Source organism: Protobothrops mucrosquamatus, unplaced genomic scaffold (genome assembly GCF_001527695.2).
Source record: "Protobothrops mucrosquamatus isolate PMUCROS unplaced genomic scaffold, P.Mucros_1.0 scaffold691, whole genome shotgun sequence".
Lineage (NCBI taxonomy): Eukaryota > Metazoa > Chordata > Lepidosauria > Squamata > Viperidae > Protobothrops > Protobothrops mucrosquamatus.
Window position 1 is genome coordinate 289,344 of NW_015386975.1, and position 15,056 is coordinate 304,399.

The window sequence follows — 15,056 nt, forward strand, 5'->3', positions numbered from 1 at the left end:
TTCTATGCTGTGAAAAAAAAAAGGACTTTCTTCCTCTTCTAGACAATGTAAAATATAAGAGTAGGAAGCAATTTGGAAACAGGTCTCAGCTTAGTGGACTATGGGTACTGAACAGTTTTGTGTATATACTGCATGGACTCACATCAAAGTGCTGAATTTAGCTAGAGTCAATGCACAGCAGAGGATCAAGCAACCTTACTCTACATCATGCTGTTTCTTTATCAGTATCACAACCTTGAAATAAAAAACCTATCAGGGTCTTTTTCTGTGTTCTTTTTTTCTCTTTAGAAATTAACTGACTGGCTTGACATATTGTGTGAAATCCTTGTTGTATTAGCAGATGTTTAAAGCTGAACCTTTGGGAATTGTGTTTGTATATAACAAGTCTGTATTTACAGCTTTAAACAGTAATTAATCTAAAACACCATATAATAGTGTAGAGGTGTTAACAGATATGACAATTCATTTTCTCTTGGTGTGATGTTATATTTAAGAGATTAGGCATCAGAGGCATCACATGTATCTTTTGGGTAACATAATGTAATGAATAAGCTTAGGGGAGGGCAACAATCTTGAAACTGTAAGATTAGGAATCTTTCTCCTGGCTTGATTCTCAAAGACAAATAGGTCCTTAAAATGGCTATTTTCTTCTAAAGAGTTATAACTTCTCCCTGTTTAAAGAAATATAAAGTTGACATATTTCACTGACTGTAAAATAATTAACCACCTTTTCATATTATCTGTGGTATTCCCCAAGTTCATTTAATATCTCTGGCATCATTCATACCAGTAATAATATACAATTGTCTGTATGAAACATAACAAAAAAAGGCAAAATCTCTTTGAAAATACATAGAGGTACAGACAGCAACATGACAAAGAAATCAAAAGATGAACGTAATTCAAATGTTTTGTCTATATTGATGATGTTTAAGTCATAAAGGCTTTGGAAGACAGCAATACTAAAATCAAGTTAAGTAGTAAAAACCAAAGGTAGCTGATCATAAAAATATATTCTTGTGAAAGTGGCAATTAGAAGTTGGATTTATGGCTTTTAGAGAAGGGGCATTGTCTTACCTGAACGCCTTTTCTCAACAAGAGGAATGTAGAATCCACGGATGGGTTTTAGAAGTCCTCTAGCCCAATCAGACCAACAATCAAAGTTGCCATGCCCCTTCAGGGTCTGACCATGCCCCAGTTTCGAAAAGGACGAAGCCAATGTTTGTGTGACGTGATGGCTCCTGAACTGTTGACACTGACCTGACTGCTAGGGAGGGAGTGGATTCTACATTCCTCTTGCTGAGAAAAGGCGTTCAGGTAAGACAACGTCCCTTCTCCAGCAAATGGAGGAATGTAGAATCCACAGATGGGACATACCAAAGCCCATATGATCCCATGGGAGGGACGCAGGCCGGTTAAGTATCATCGTTAAAATGGACCACCTGCTGTAAGACCCGGCGGCCGAATGCGGCCTCAGCAGATGCAAACTTATCGAGTTTGTAATGACAAATGAAAGGTGAAGGAGACGACCACGTCGCTGCCCTACAGATATCCGTTATGGAAGCCTGAGTTTGCCACGCTGCTGATGTGGAAGCGCTACGAGTAGAGTGAGCCGTTAGGTGACTTGGAACTGGTAAAGAATAGGCTCGGTAAGATTCAGCGATACAGGCCTTGATCCACCTGGCGATTGTAGATGAGGAGACCTTCTGCCCTTTGGAACCTATACGGAAGGATACAAAGAGTGCCTCCGATTTGCGAAAAGGGGCAGTCCTCTTAAGATAATGATGCAATGCTCTGCGCACGTCCAAGGAGTGCCACTTTCGCTCCAGAGGGTGAGAAGGATGGGGACAAAAGTTCGGTAGCATGATTTCCTGGGCCCGGTGAAACAGTGAATTCACTTTGGGAATGAACAAGGGATCTAATCTCAAGACCACTGTCTTGGTGGAAGGTACATAGGTCTTCCCTGACAGAGAGAGCGGCTAGTTCTGAGACGCGCCTTGCCGACATGACGGCAACCAGGAAAGCCACTTTATGAGACAAAAGATGAAGGGGGCAAGACCCGAGAGGTTCAAAGGGGGACCTTGTAAGAGCCTGTAGAACTCGAGGAAGCTCCCAGGAGGGATACCGATGCACTACAGGAGGCCTGGTATTGGTTACACCCTTGATAAAGGATCGAACCTCTGGATGATGAGACAACAGCGTGGAGTTGGCACAGGTGAACACCGTAGAAAGTGTGGCCACCTGCCTATGGATAGTGTTGGGCGCTAAGCCCATATCCACTCCATCCATGAGATATTCAAGAATTCTCGGGATAGTGACGGAAGAAATAGACAAACCCTTGTTGGTACACCAGTCACAGAAGTTCCTCCAAGTGGCATCGTAAATCCGGTTTGTCGCCGGGCACCTTGAAGCCTGGATCATAGATATCACTCTTGGGGAGTAAGATCCCTGCATCAGGAACTGGCGTTCAGATGCCATACGGCTAATTGGAGCCACTGCGGATCTGGGTGCCGTATGGCCCCTTGCGTTAAGATTATCCACGGGGCCCCTTGCGTTAAGATTATCCCCTTGCGTATGGCCCCGTATGGCCCCTTGCGTTAAGATTATCCACGGGGGAGCTACGGCGAGGTTCACAAGATCCGCGAACCATGGTCGCCTCGGCCAGTGTGGGGCCACAAAAACCAGCTCCGCTTGTTCCTGTAACAGTTTCCTGATGACGGCCGGAATCAAAGGAAGAGGAGGGAAGGCATATAGGAGGCCCTTCGGCCAAGGACTGCGGAGGGCATCCGCTCCCTCCGAACCCTGAGAAGGATACCGAGAGAGAAACCGGGGAAGCTGGGCGTTCGCTGGGGAAGCAAACAGGTCAACGTTGGGCTGACCGAACCGGTGAGTAATCTCTCAAAAGAGACGGGGATGCAAGCGCCACTCTGAATGGTCTACCATAGACCGACTCAGAAAATCCGCCTGGCTGTTTTCCACCCCCGATATGTGTTCCGCTTTTAGGGACAGAAGATTTCTCTCCGTCCATGCCCCCAGTAGTCGGGCCTTGGACATTAGAGCCCGAGATCGGGTTCCGCCCTGTCTGTTGACATGGGCCTTTGCCGCCACGTTGTCCGTCAGGACCAGCACGTGGCAGCCCGCCACCATCTTGTGGAAATGGCGAAGTGCCAGGTGTATGGCCCTGAGTTCTAGCCAATTGATATTTTGTTTGAGATCTTGTTGGGACCACTGCCCCTGCGCTAATTGATGTTGCAGATGTGCCCCCCAGCCAAATAGACTGGCGTCCGTGGTTAAGGTTATCCAACTTGGTTCTTTGAACAGGGATCCCTTGGACAACGCCGGGGATAGCCACCAGAGAAGGGAAGTGAGTGTCTGAACTGGGACCCGCACCCTCTGGGGAAAGCAGGATATGCCTCGCCTCTGGTAAGGGAACAGAAACCACTGGAGCTGTCTCGTGTGAAGCCTGGCCCAGGGTACTATGGCGATGCAGGAAATCAGTTTTCCCAACAGCTGTGAAAGTAGAAGTAGGGTCACTCATTTTTCCCTGCGCACTTTGGTGACCAACGTGCGTATGCTGACCCGACGCTCTTGAGATAGGAAAACTTGGCCCAGGTTGGTATCTATTATTGCACCCAAGTGCAACAACCGGTTGGTTGGAGTCAAGTGGCTCTTTTGAAAGTTGATCAGGAAGCCATGATCTTGGAGCGTGCTGATCGTCAGCGCCACGTCTCAGCAAGCGTTCAGTGCCGAGGACGACTGAATTAGGATATCGTCCAAGTAGCACTGAAGGCGGACCGGTACCACTTCCGTCCGTTGGCGTCCCGAAGAGACAAAGACAGGAACGCAGGAACGTGGTGAAAGCACGGTGATTTATTTCCCGGCCAAAACAAAGTCAGCACTGGGAGTGGTTTGCTCCCAGTGCTGTATATAGAAGTGCCACACCCTTTCCCCCCACCCCCAACAGCAAGCCAACATCCGTCTGTATCCCATAAATGTCCCCGTAGTCCGGTCCCGCCCCTCTCTGGCAGCCGTCACGCCGGCCTTGTTCTCTCGCCGGCTGCTTGGCTGTTGCAGTAAGCCATCACCCTCCCAGTTCTTCTTTCTACAGCCTTGCTCATGCTGCAGACGTCCTTCGTCAGGGCCTGCGCTCTCTNTGGACTACGAAAGGGGCATCCGGCTGTGGGTGGAGCAGTACTGGCTCTTTGGCGAAAAGGGTTTTAAGGTTCTCGAAAGCCTTTTGACATACCAGGGTCCAGGGCAATGGCTGACTGGGTCTCGGCTTGCCGGCCAGATGTTTGGTACGCAACAGTTCCGTTAGGGGATGGGCGACGGCAGCGAAGGACGGGATAAACTGCCGGTAAAAATTGGCAAACCCCAGGAAGCTCTGCAATTGGCGACGTGTCCGGGGTGCCTGCCACTCCAACACGGCCTGGACTTTCCGTGGGTCCATTTCCACGCCATCCCCTGAAATGCGGTATCCCAGGTAGTCCAACCGGGATTGGTGAAACTCGCATTTTGAGAGTTTCACATACAAGTTGGCGTCGAGCAGCTTCCGCAAGACCTGGCGTACCAATTTGACGTGTTCCTCTAGGGTAGCGGTGTAAATTAAAATGTCATCCAGGTAGACGAGCACCCCACGGTACAGATGCTCGTGCAGCACTTGGTTGATGAGCTGCATGAATACCGCTGGGGCTCCTTGCAACCCGAATGGCATTACCCGAAACTGGAAGCTACCAAGCGGGCAGTTGAACGCCGTCTTCCATTCATCTCCACGGCGTATCCGCACTCGGTAGTACGCTTCCCGAAGATCCAACTTGGTGAAGACCCGGCCCTTACTGAGCTGGGCCAACAGATCCTTCATGAGGGGGAGGGGGTATAGGTGTTCGACACAGACTGCGTTAAGTCCTCGGAAGTCAACACATAGGCGGAGGGAGCCGTCCTTTTTCTCCTTAAACAGGACGGGTGCAGCGACCCGGGACCGGGCGGGCTGGATGAACCCCCTTGCCAAGTTCTGGTCAATATACCACCGCAGTTCCTCGAGCTCCTTGGGTGCCATGGCATACATCCGGGGTTTCGGTAGTTTTGCCCCCGGCATGAGCTCGATTGCGCAGTCGGTAGAGCGATGGGGAGGAAGGTGGTCACACTCCCTTTCACTGAATACGGCGGCCAGGTCGTTGTACACAGCCGGGAAGGGCCCCTGTTCTGTCCGTGCTTGTACCCCTGCCACGCACTCCTGTGGCGAACCGGCACCCGTACCCCCCGGGACTTGCTCTCCGTGTCCTGTTTTAGGGGGCTGGGGCCCCACCGCAAGTCGCAGCTTACGGTATCCCCCCTCCCACCATATGGTCGGACCCCATTTGTCTAGCCATGCTAGGCCTAAGATCACTGCCTCGGTCATGGCTGGGGCAACGATGAAGCGGAGGGTCTCCCAATGACCGCCCAACTCCAGGCGGACTGGCTCTGTTACATGGGTAGCGGGGCCCCCCCCAGGAGAGACCCGTCCACCTGCTCAAAGCGGATGGGATGGGGTAGTCGGTGCAACCTAATGCCACAGTCCCTGGCTACTGTCTTACTGATAAGACACCGTGTACAACCGGTATCTATAAGGGCCCGAAATTTCTTTCGTGTCGCGGTCTGTGGGCTGGTCAGGACAACGGGCAACACAAAGGGACTCACTGGTTCGCTTACCATCAGATCATGTCCGATGTCATCCTCGCTGTCCTCAGGGGCCGCCTGGTACCGTGCTACTGCTGTGGCGTCCTCCTCCACCGGGGTTGGCCGTTGCGACGCTGGGGTCGACTGCTTGGCCGCTCTTGACCTCTCGGGCCCTTTCTTTGGTGTTGGTGTGCCCCGTCCGGTAGCTGGAACCCCTCGTGGAGTAGGCGCCGGGCATTCCGCAGCCTGATGGCCCGGCTGATTGCAGCGGAAGCAGCGAAAAGAGGCCACCCCAGACGAGACCGAAGGTGTAGATGGGCCGGCTGGTTGGCCGCCCTCCTTTGACCTAACCAAAGGTCTTTGGGTCCGGCCGGTACCTCCCCCCCCTTTGTGGCACTCTCTCAACCCTGTGTCCAGTTCCACAGCCACCCGACACCAGTCACGAAGNGGCGGGTCTTTGCGGGCGGCAGCCGCGGCCGGGCCCTTCCCCGACGTCTGCGGTCCTTTTTGGCGCCCCGCGGCCACCATCCGCGATCCTCCGGCTCCCCGACTGGGCCGCGGCCAATACCCGGCCTCCGCCTGCCTCCCCCCTCACCCCCGCGCTGGGCAAGGCCGGCTGAGGCCTCCAGGACCCACTCCCGGTAGGCGGCGGCCCGAGGGAACGAGGGGAGGGGGGTGGGTCGTACCTGTTGGCCGGGTCTGCGCCAGAGGAGAGCTGGGTGGCAGCGTGTGGGGGTTGGGCGGCTGCGGCGGCGTTCAGCTGCTGCTTCCCCCCCCAGCGGATGGCAAGCCCCGCGGAGCTTGACACCACTCTCAGCTGCGTGGCAAGAACCGTCAGGATTTTGGTGAAAACCCTGGGGGCTGATGACAGGCCGAATGGCAAGGCCTTGTACTGATAATGATGGTTGGAATACCTGAATCTGAGAAATCGCCTGTGAGCCGGATGTATGGGGATGTGAAGGTAAGCTTCTGACAAATCTATGGATGTGAGGAAATCCCCCGGTCGAATGCTGCCTAGAATGGAATGAAGAGTTTGCATTTTGAACTTGTGGTACACTAGGTACAAGTTGAGGGCGAGATCGAGTATTGCCCTCCATCCCCCCGAAGTCTTGGGAACCACAAAGAGGATGGAGTAGAACCCTAGTCCCCATTGATCCGGTGGTACCTGCTCTATTGCTTCTATGGTGAGTAGATGTTGAATGGCCTCCTTCATGAGGCCTTGCTTTATGGGATTTCGCGATAGGGGGCAGGCGATGAAACGTCGGGGGGGAGGAGCCAGGAATTCTAGAGACAGACCGTCTCTGATGGTGGTGAGAACCCAGATGTCTGTGGTGGTGCTTTCCCATTTGTGGAAGTAATATGACAGTCTTCCACCAATGGGGGAGGTCCGTTCCGAGTCACTTTGTCTTGCGAAAAGGACGACCTCCCCTGCCACGGAAGGGTTGCTTGCCCTGGAATTGCGGCTTTGGCCTGTCTCTGTAGCCGGACCGGTCCGAGGAGCAGTCCGGCCCTGCTTGAAAGGGCCGATACCCGCTCCAGGAGTTTCGGTCTGAGCCAGACCTAAACGACGGGCGTCGATTATATGGAGAAAAACGTCTGCCCGTCCTTTTGGAGAGGTGAGAAAGTACTTTCTTCTTCTCCTTGTTTTCAATCAAGTAAGGAGTGAGGGCCTCCCCAAAGAGGCGACCACTCTGATACGGTGCAGCCGCTACCCTCCATTTGTGTCTGGTGTCGGCCCGCCAATTTTTAAGCCAGAACAACCGACATGCAGCTATGTTGGAAGCTATGGCTCGAGCCGAATATCTGGCCGATTGCAGAGACACATCCGCCATATATTCCAGTGCAGCCCTCAACTTAGTGATGTCCTGGTGCACCCTCACCTCGTCTGGGGATATTCTGGCCTGTAGCTCTCGGAGCCATATTAGTGAGATTCTGGCGAAGAAGGAGTTAGAAGTTGAGGCTCTTATCGCCAATGCCGAGGCCTGGTGAGTCCTGCGTAAAGAAATCTCCGATTTCTTATCCTCGGCCTTAAGGGCCTCAGACATATCCCCTGGGATCTTGGAGTCAGACAGTATAGGGGAGAGAGACTCATCCACTCCCGGAACTTCTAGAGCATCATTGAGGGAAGGGACCGTGTCCAAGAGTTTATGGTCTATTCCCCCAAGAGCTGAGAAGGTACCAGGGGATCCCCATTGTTCTTGAATAGATTGTAAAAACATGGGAGGGCAAGGGATCTGTTGGTTCCTTGTAACAGGTTGCAGAAACAGTGGATCAGAGCCCTGGCCAGTGTCCTGATCGGCTGTCTGAGGATTCATCGGTTCAATCTTCCCGGTGGCGCAGGCCTTGCGCAAGAGGGAAGAAAAGAAGGTAGGGTTAAACACCCCAACCAGAGGAGTGGCCTCCGTATGAACGTCCTCATCATCTGACCACAGGCCCTCTTCGAGGACCTGCTCCGAATATTCAGATACCACGCTCCCCTCAGATTGTAGTGGGGAGGTCGGATCTGGGAGCTCATAATCCCTGGGATGTGTAGTCCCCACGGATGTGGGGGGGTTAGAAGGCCCTGGTGTCTGAGGGGCCCTCCCAGAAGATGCCATTGCCTGAGCCACGGCCTGTGAAATCATGGCCTGGAGCTGGGCGGTGAAAGACGGATGTTCAGGGGTCCGGAGACCCGCTGCCGTCGGAGTGAATGATGCCGACGGAATTTGAGGGGGACCCACAAAGGAAATTTCGCCCGGGTTCCCACATGTTATCGAGGATGGGCCTGGATCGGTGACAGGAGTTGGTTCTTGGATCTGCATCCTCAGATGCTGCTCAAAGAGGGACAGATGGTCCCTACTGTATCCAAGCAAGGGACCCTGATCAAGGGTTTGCTCGGGGGACCAAGCCCGTGGAAGGGGCGAAGGGCATGGACCCTCTGATGTGGATGCAAGGGGAGGAGAAGTGGAAACGGGTTGTACCTCCACTGTCCGTTGTTGGGCTTTGGAAAATTGCCGTTCCAACGCCCTATGCCTGCTGCCTGCCTGTTTCTCAGCCGTTTTAGAGGCCCGTTTGACCTTGGCCTTGACTTTTGAGGGTGCTTCCTGGTTGAGTGACTTGCGTTTCGCATTTCCACTGGAGGTGGAAGCCCGTGGAACGGTGTTATCTGCCATGTTACACGAACAAAATAAATAAAAGGAGTTTACCAGGAGATCCCTGGATCCGTCCTGGTCTGCAGGAGACAAGGCTACGGCCCACCTAGGTGGTACAGGCCTACACGAGGGTCTGTGAGGTCCGGCCCATCGACAAGCGCGGAGTCACACCGTGCGATATAAGCCGCGCATCACCCCAGGGAGCTGTCCTCTCCCCTTCAATCAAGCCCATTAATGGGTGCTATGAACAATTGATTTTTATTTTATTTTATTATTATTATTATTATTTTAATGGGGGACCCTCATGTCTCACTTAGTGGCGGCTAGGACAGCGACTGGCAAGCCACTAGATGCAGACAGCGGAGCAGGCAAGCAAGCCACAGCAGCCCAAACAATTGTCACTGAATGTGAATGAGAACTAGCAGGCAGGAATGTAAGGTGTTTGATACTGATAAATGAATAAATGAAACTCAACAATAGCTGGCAAGTTATTGAAATTTAACACTGGAGGAATGTCTCAAAGAACTCTCCCTGTCAGCCATGAGGTTGCCTAAAATGGCGTCTGCCAGGAGGGGGGGAAGAAGCAGAAGGGCCTGGCACAACGGGGGGGAATAGAAGCCCCTATGCCCCCGCGTAAGACTGTCTCTTGATAAAACGAGCAAATTAGAGAGAAGGAGCCCCCACCACAATTGCCTAGACGTCCTATTAAAGGAATAACTGGGAAATTGGAGGAAGGAATGATCGTGCGGAGGCCCAAGATGGCGGCCGCGATGATCCGAGTCGATGAAATATGATTAGAAGTTCTCTTGTCAGGGGAGAAAGAACTGACAGAGTGTGATCCGATCGATTTGAATGGAAGACAGGCAGATCGGCAGAGTAAGGGAGTTGTTTTAGGGCAATTGCGATCGCGCGGAGAGGCCCAAAATGGCGGCTGCGACGATCCTGACAATTAAGCACCTAGTGAAGGTGGTTAAGGAACCTCCTTGAAGAATGCCAAATTAGAGAAACGAAGGTTGGGGAGGCTGTGCCGATGGGGGGTGGGGGTGGCGATCGTCGCGTTGTGCAAGTGGCAGCGATCGCGACGATCAGCTAACTATCGGCAAAAGGGCTTGCCTGGAAGGAAAGGGAATTGAAATAGAAGAACCAGTGCAGCGCTGAGTCCAGAGCTGAACTAGTCCCCCCCCACAAAGAAGGTGAAGAATCCACGGATGGAAATTTACTACCTGTCCTCTGTAAGCTAAATTGGGAGCCAAAATTCGACGTCTCTTCAGGGCTGAGACCAAAAGAAACTGGGGCATGGTCAGACCCTGAAGGGGCGTGGCAACTTTGATTGTTGGTCTGATTGGGCTAGAGGACTTCTAAAACCCATCTGTGGATTCTACATTCCTCCATTTGCTGGAGAATGGGATGAACTAGTTGCTGACTTTTAACTGTTTTTTTTCAGTTATCATTTGGCATTCACATGCATTCTGGATAGAACTTCATTCAAGAACATTCTATAACCTTTAAGTGGCAACCCTCCCCTACTCCATATTCATTCATTCATTCATTCATTCATTCTTACTTACCTACTTATCTAATTTATATTGCCAGTGGCTCTGGCCAGTGTACAGCAATAACTAAAATCATCATCATCATTATTAAAAACATTAAACAAATTATAAACATGAGCATGAGCATGAAGTATGAGCCAAGAAGTACAAAGAGAATCAGAGTCTATGGAGAAAGTAAATTGTTTGACTGTGCAGATGAATATTCAACAAACCATAGCTAGAAGTTATCAACTTATTTTTCCTGGCCTCTATTTGACAAAGATGGGTAAAATAGCTAGTTCAGTTAACAGTGATGAAAAAGTGTCTCATAAAAGTAGGAAAACCATTCCATTGAATCAGCAATAAATCAAATGGATCCTACCATATGGTTCGCCATATTAGTCAATACAGTACCTTATTGAAATGTTATCCAAGATAATCTAACCAGTTTTATGGAGGAAAATAATCTTGAAAGTTGAAAAGTATTTAGGACTTTCAGAAGTTCCTGTCTGCTGACATGACCTCCCAAACTAGTGATATATGTTATATAGCAAACAAAAAAGAATGCTTACAAGGGAGTAGTGGAAGAGATTAAAAAAAATCAAAAGGATAAAAACTCTCCAAAAAGTTTCAGGATGTCTGAAAGCTGCTAATAACAGAAGCTCTAACAAAATGCATATACAGTAATACGTTAAGGATACAGTCAGTAGCCCAGGAAGCCACTTTCTTGATTAACAAAATTATGTCAGAAAAAAAATTAAAAAAAAAATGTTAGAAAAAAAGGAATCCATATTTCCATTAAAGAAATGGAGCAGAACAGGAATTATAAAAATGATTTTAAGGCACAGTATCAGCAATAACATTACAATCAGGACAGCCATTTGTCCGAAATGGTGTAGGGTTTCCTGCCTGAGCAGGGGGTTGGACTCGATGACCTCCAAGGTCCCTTCCAACTTTATTATTATTATTATTATTATTATTATTATTATTAATTATTGTTATTATTATTAATTATTGTTATTATTATTATTATTATTATTATTATTATTATATACAATTGAATAGAGGGCAGTGCTGGCTAGGGAAAAGGCTGAACAATTAAATGGCAAGAGAATTCAGCAAGTCCAGAAAAATGCAGAGCTGAATTACATTTCTATATCTATGTTTGCAAAATTGCGCACACCCACATTTTTCCAAAGAGCTAAAACAAATAATGGTGTTGGAGGATGAAATACTGGACACAAAACAGCTAATTCCATAAACTATGCAGTGGTTCATTCTGACCCAAATATACAGTGAAAATCTACAACTTACAGTGTTAAATAGGGAAAATGGTTTGTCAGGTAGAAAGCATTGACTTCCAACGCATAGCTTTTTAAAAATGTTTCTGCATGCAGACTGGTTACTAATCAACACTATATCAGTAGGATTTCTCTCATTGCCTGAAATAGACATATGTTTGGCATAAAAAATTAATCTGAGATTAGAAGGCTATGCTGGTCTTGTAGGTTCAATTACATAAAGTAGTTGGAGGGCTTTCGTCACTTCCTGGTAAGTAGGTGGCCCTTGCCTAGTTGCCTAAAGTGTTAATCCCAAATAATCCAGTGTATTTACAAAAGAGATCATAGCCAGTACATTGAGCTTTTGTAGAAAGAAGCACGAATGTTCCTTGCTAGAGGTTAGTAGCAGATAACACAGTAGTTATTATGGTACAATTCTGTTTCTTCCAATTTCATATAAAAATCTTTATTCTCTTTTGTGTAGTCAAGCTTGTAAATCCTCCCTTTTTCATTTTTGATAAAGCTATACTTATTAATTAAGAGTTGCTTCACCAACCATGACTGAATGAGTGTGTTAGGTATTTCCAGATACCCTTGAAAATTGCATGTGGCAGGGACAGAAGATTCTAACTAGTCTTGTTTATGCACCTAACTTTGATAAGATCACGCTAGGTTTTCATATAAAGTCTTCTATGTATAGTAGAACAATTCAAGATACCAGGACATCTTCAGATATGAGTACCAGACATGCTTTCCAAAAGCAAAATAGACACGAATAGAGTTGGGCGGGGGGATTTTAAATGCCTTGATTCTGAAGGGAGAAAAGTTCTGCCAAATAAAAATTCCTGTGTGACTATTTTTACCTTCAGGCAACTGAGGAAGTCACAAGGTTATCAGCTATGCCTGACTTTATTCTATCCTGCAATAATCAATGATGTGGAAAAAGAAGGAACATGGGGGGGGGGGATTGACAATGTAACGTGGGGCTTCTTGGTTTTAGGAGAAATGAAAGCTGGCTTAAGTTCAACAGATATCTTTTTTTTTAAATAATGTTAATAAAATAAGTGCAATGACAGGTAGAATTTCATGGCAGAGGATGGGATGGGGGGGAGGCACTCAAAGAAGGCAAGAATTCCTAAAAAAGGAGTTCCTAAGAAAGAAAATATTAAAGCATAATTACAAACAACTCCAGTATGTGTGGGGAAGGAAGACAGAAGAAATCAATATGGCTGCACAACAAAAAATTTTAATAATAATTTGGAGGAAAAAAAAAGAGACACACATAGGGAAAGAAGCCTAGGTCATTTCCTTGATAAGTGTTTATAAATGTCCTGAAACTTGAAGTCAGGAAAGCTAAACCTCAGAATGAAGTTGCCAAAGGAGGTTAAGAATAATAAAAAGCACATGAACGGAATAAGAAGTAGGATTCAAAAATTGGAATGACACGGTCAAGGAATACTGATTTGAATTTCCAGACTGCATCAATTGCATTTTAGAATGCTGAAGGAACTTGCTAGTGGTCTGGCCATATCATAATAATTAATAGAGAAATCACAATGAACTAACTTGATCAATTTTTAAAGAACTAGATAATCTTCCTAATATATCATGGGAGTGCTATACATAACAATGTATCTTGATGTTAGTACACACCTGAGCAGACTACCATAAAATATAGCATTCTAATTAGAAAGCTAGCTGAATGTGGGATGAATGCCAATAACTAGTAGATATATTGATAGCTCAAAAATTTCATGCATGGAATGAGGTATTGAATAGATGCTAACATTCAGCCCTACTCTTCAAAATTTATATTAATAGCTTGGATGCAAAAGTATAGAGAATGTTTATTGAATTTTGTTAACACAAAATCATCTAAAAACAAAGAAAACTTAAAATACTATTGCTCAGTTAAAATGGATCAGATATTATAGAATAACACTTAACATAAATACAAACTTGACTTAGGAAGCAGAAATCAAATCTACCAGTACACGTGGGATGTTGCCCTGGAAATAATATGTAAGAAAACATTCTTTGAGGAATAGTTGATTACAAATGGAGTACTACATTTCTTAACCTGAGGATATATCAGAGCAATATCCCCTCAGGAAGGTTTCTAAAATGCTGACTACATTACCACTGGAAAACACATTTGTACTTTTATTGGTTTTATAATGTTTAGTAAAGATATGTACTGACTTCCAAATCACATTTCTACAAATCTTTTCTATTAAAAGAATTTGTCTCAAAAGTTGCTGAAGCTGCAACCTCTGAATGTGCTTTGATGCCCCCATGGTGGTTGTATTCCCAACTTGCATACACTTTCATCATACTTTCCCAACCACAAAAACTTAGATTATGTGCAAGAAGAGCTCAAAGGGGAAATCCCCAAAATGAAGTCCAATTTACTTTCTAAGTAATGAATGGATGAGCCTTACAACTAATTATTGCCACTTCTTTCAAAACCCTTTTGACACTTTTCTTGATTCTGATAACCAAGACACCAGACCTTGTTATCTCATTATACTCTGCCCAACCTTTGTATTCAGAAAAACCTTGACTTAGCTAGTGTCCAGAACTATATCCAAATGCTCTAGACATTGCAATGTTCTTAACATGTTCTTTTCCAGATTCACCACAAAGCTGTGGTCTTTCAAAGAAATTAAAGTTGTATGTACATTGTCTAGGACAGTGGTGGCGAACCTATGGCACGAGTGCCAGAGGCAGCACTCAGAGCTCTCTCTGTGGGCACGCACACCATCGCCCCAGCCTGCCACCCCGTGGCCCCCTCACCAGCAGCCCCCCTGGAGGAGAGTCGCCCCGGTCACAGCCTGCACAGAGCAGCACAGCCAAGGACATGGCAGCTGGGCAGCAGGGACAAGAATCTGCCCTCACGCCCCATCGCATACAAATGATGCTGTGGGGCGCGGACAGAGGGCATGGCCGCCATGCTGGGCCACCTGGGCGATCTGCTGTGGCGGGCTGTGAAGGTGGTGGGTGGCCCTGCGGGCAGGAGAGGTGGGGGCAGGGCAGGGCAGGGCGGTTTTTGGGCTCTCGGTCTCTCAAAGGTTCGCCATCACTGGTCTAGGAACTGTTATCCTAACGTCATATAAAAATCTCATTTAAATAAGATAGACACAGATAACCCATTAGAGACAGCAGAACTTTCTGAATACCCAATATACTGAGGCTATCTTCAAAGATAAAACCCTATAGCAATAGAAATCTTTCCTCATAATCTGCAGAATTTCGAGAGAATGGTCCCTGGCCATTATTTTTTCCTTACCTGTCCAAAGGTGCCTAGAACCAAATATTGGAAATTCCTATCAAATATCTCTAAATAACTTTGGGAACAAGAGTTTTTTCACAAGTAAAGGCAAAAAAAAAAAGTGTTTTCCACCATCCAGACACTTGGGAGAATTTTGAAACGCATGTCCATATCCCAATTGTATAGA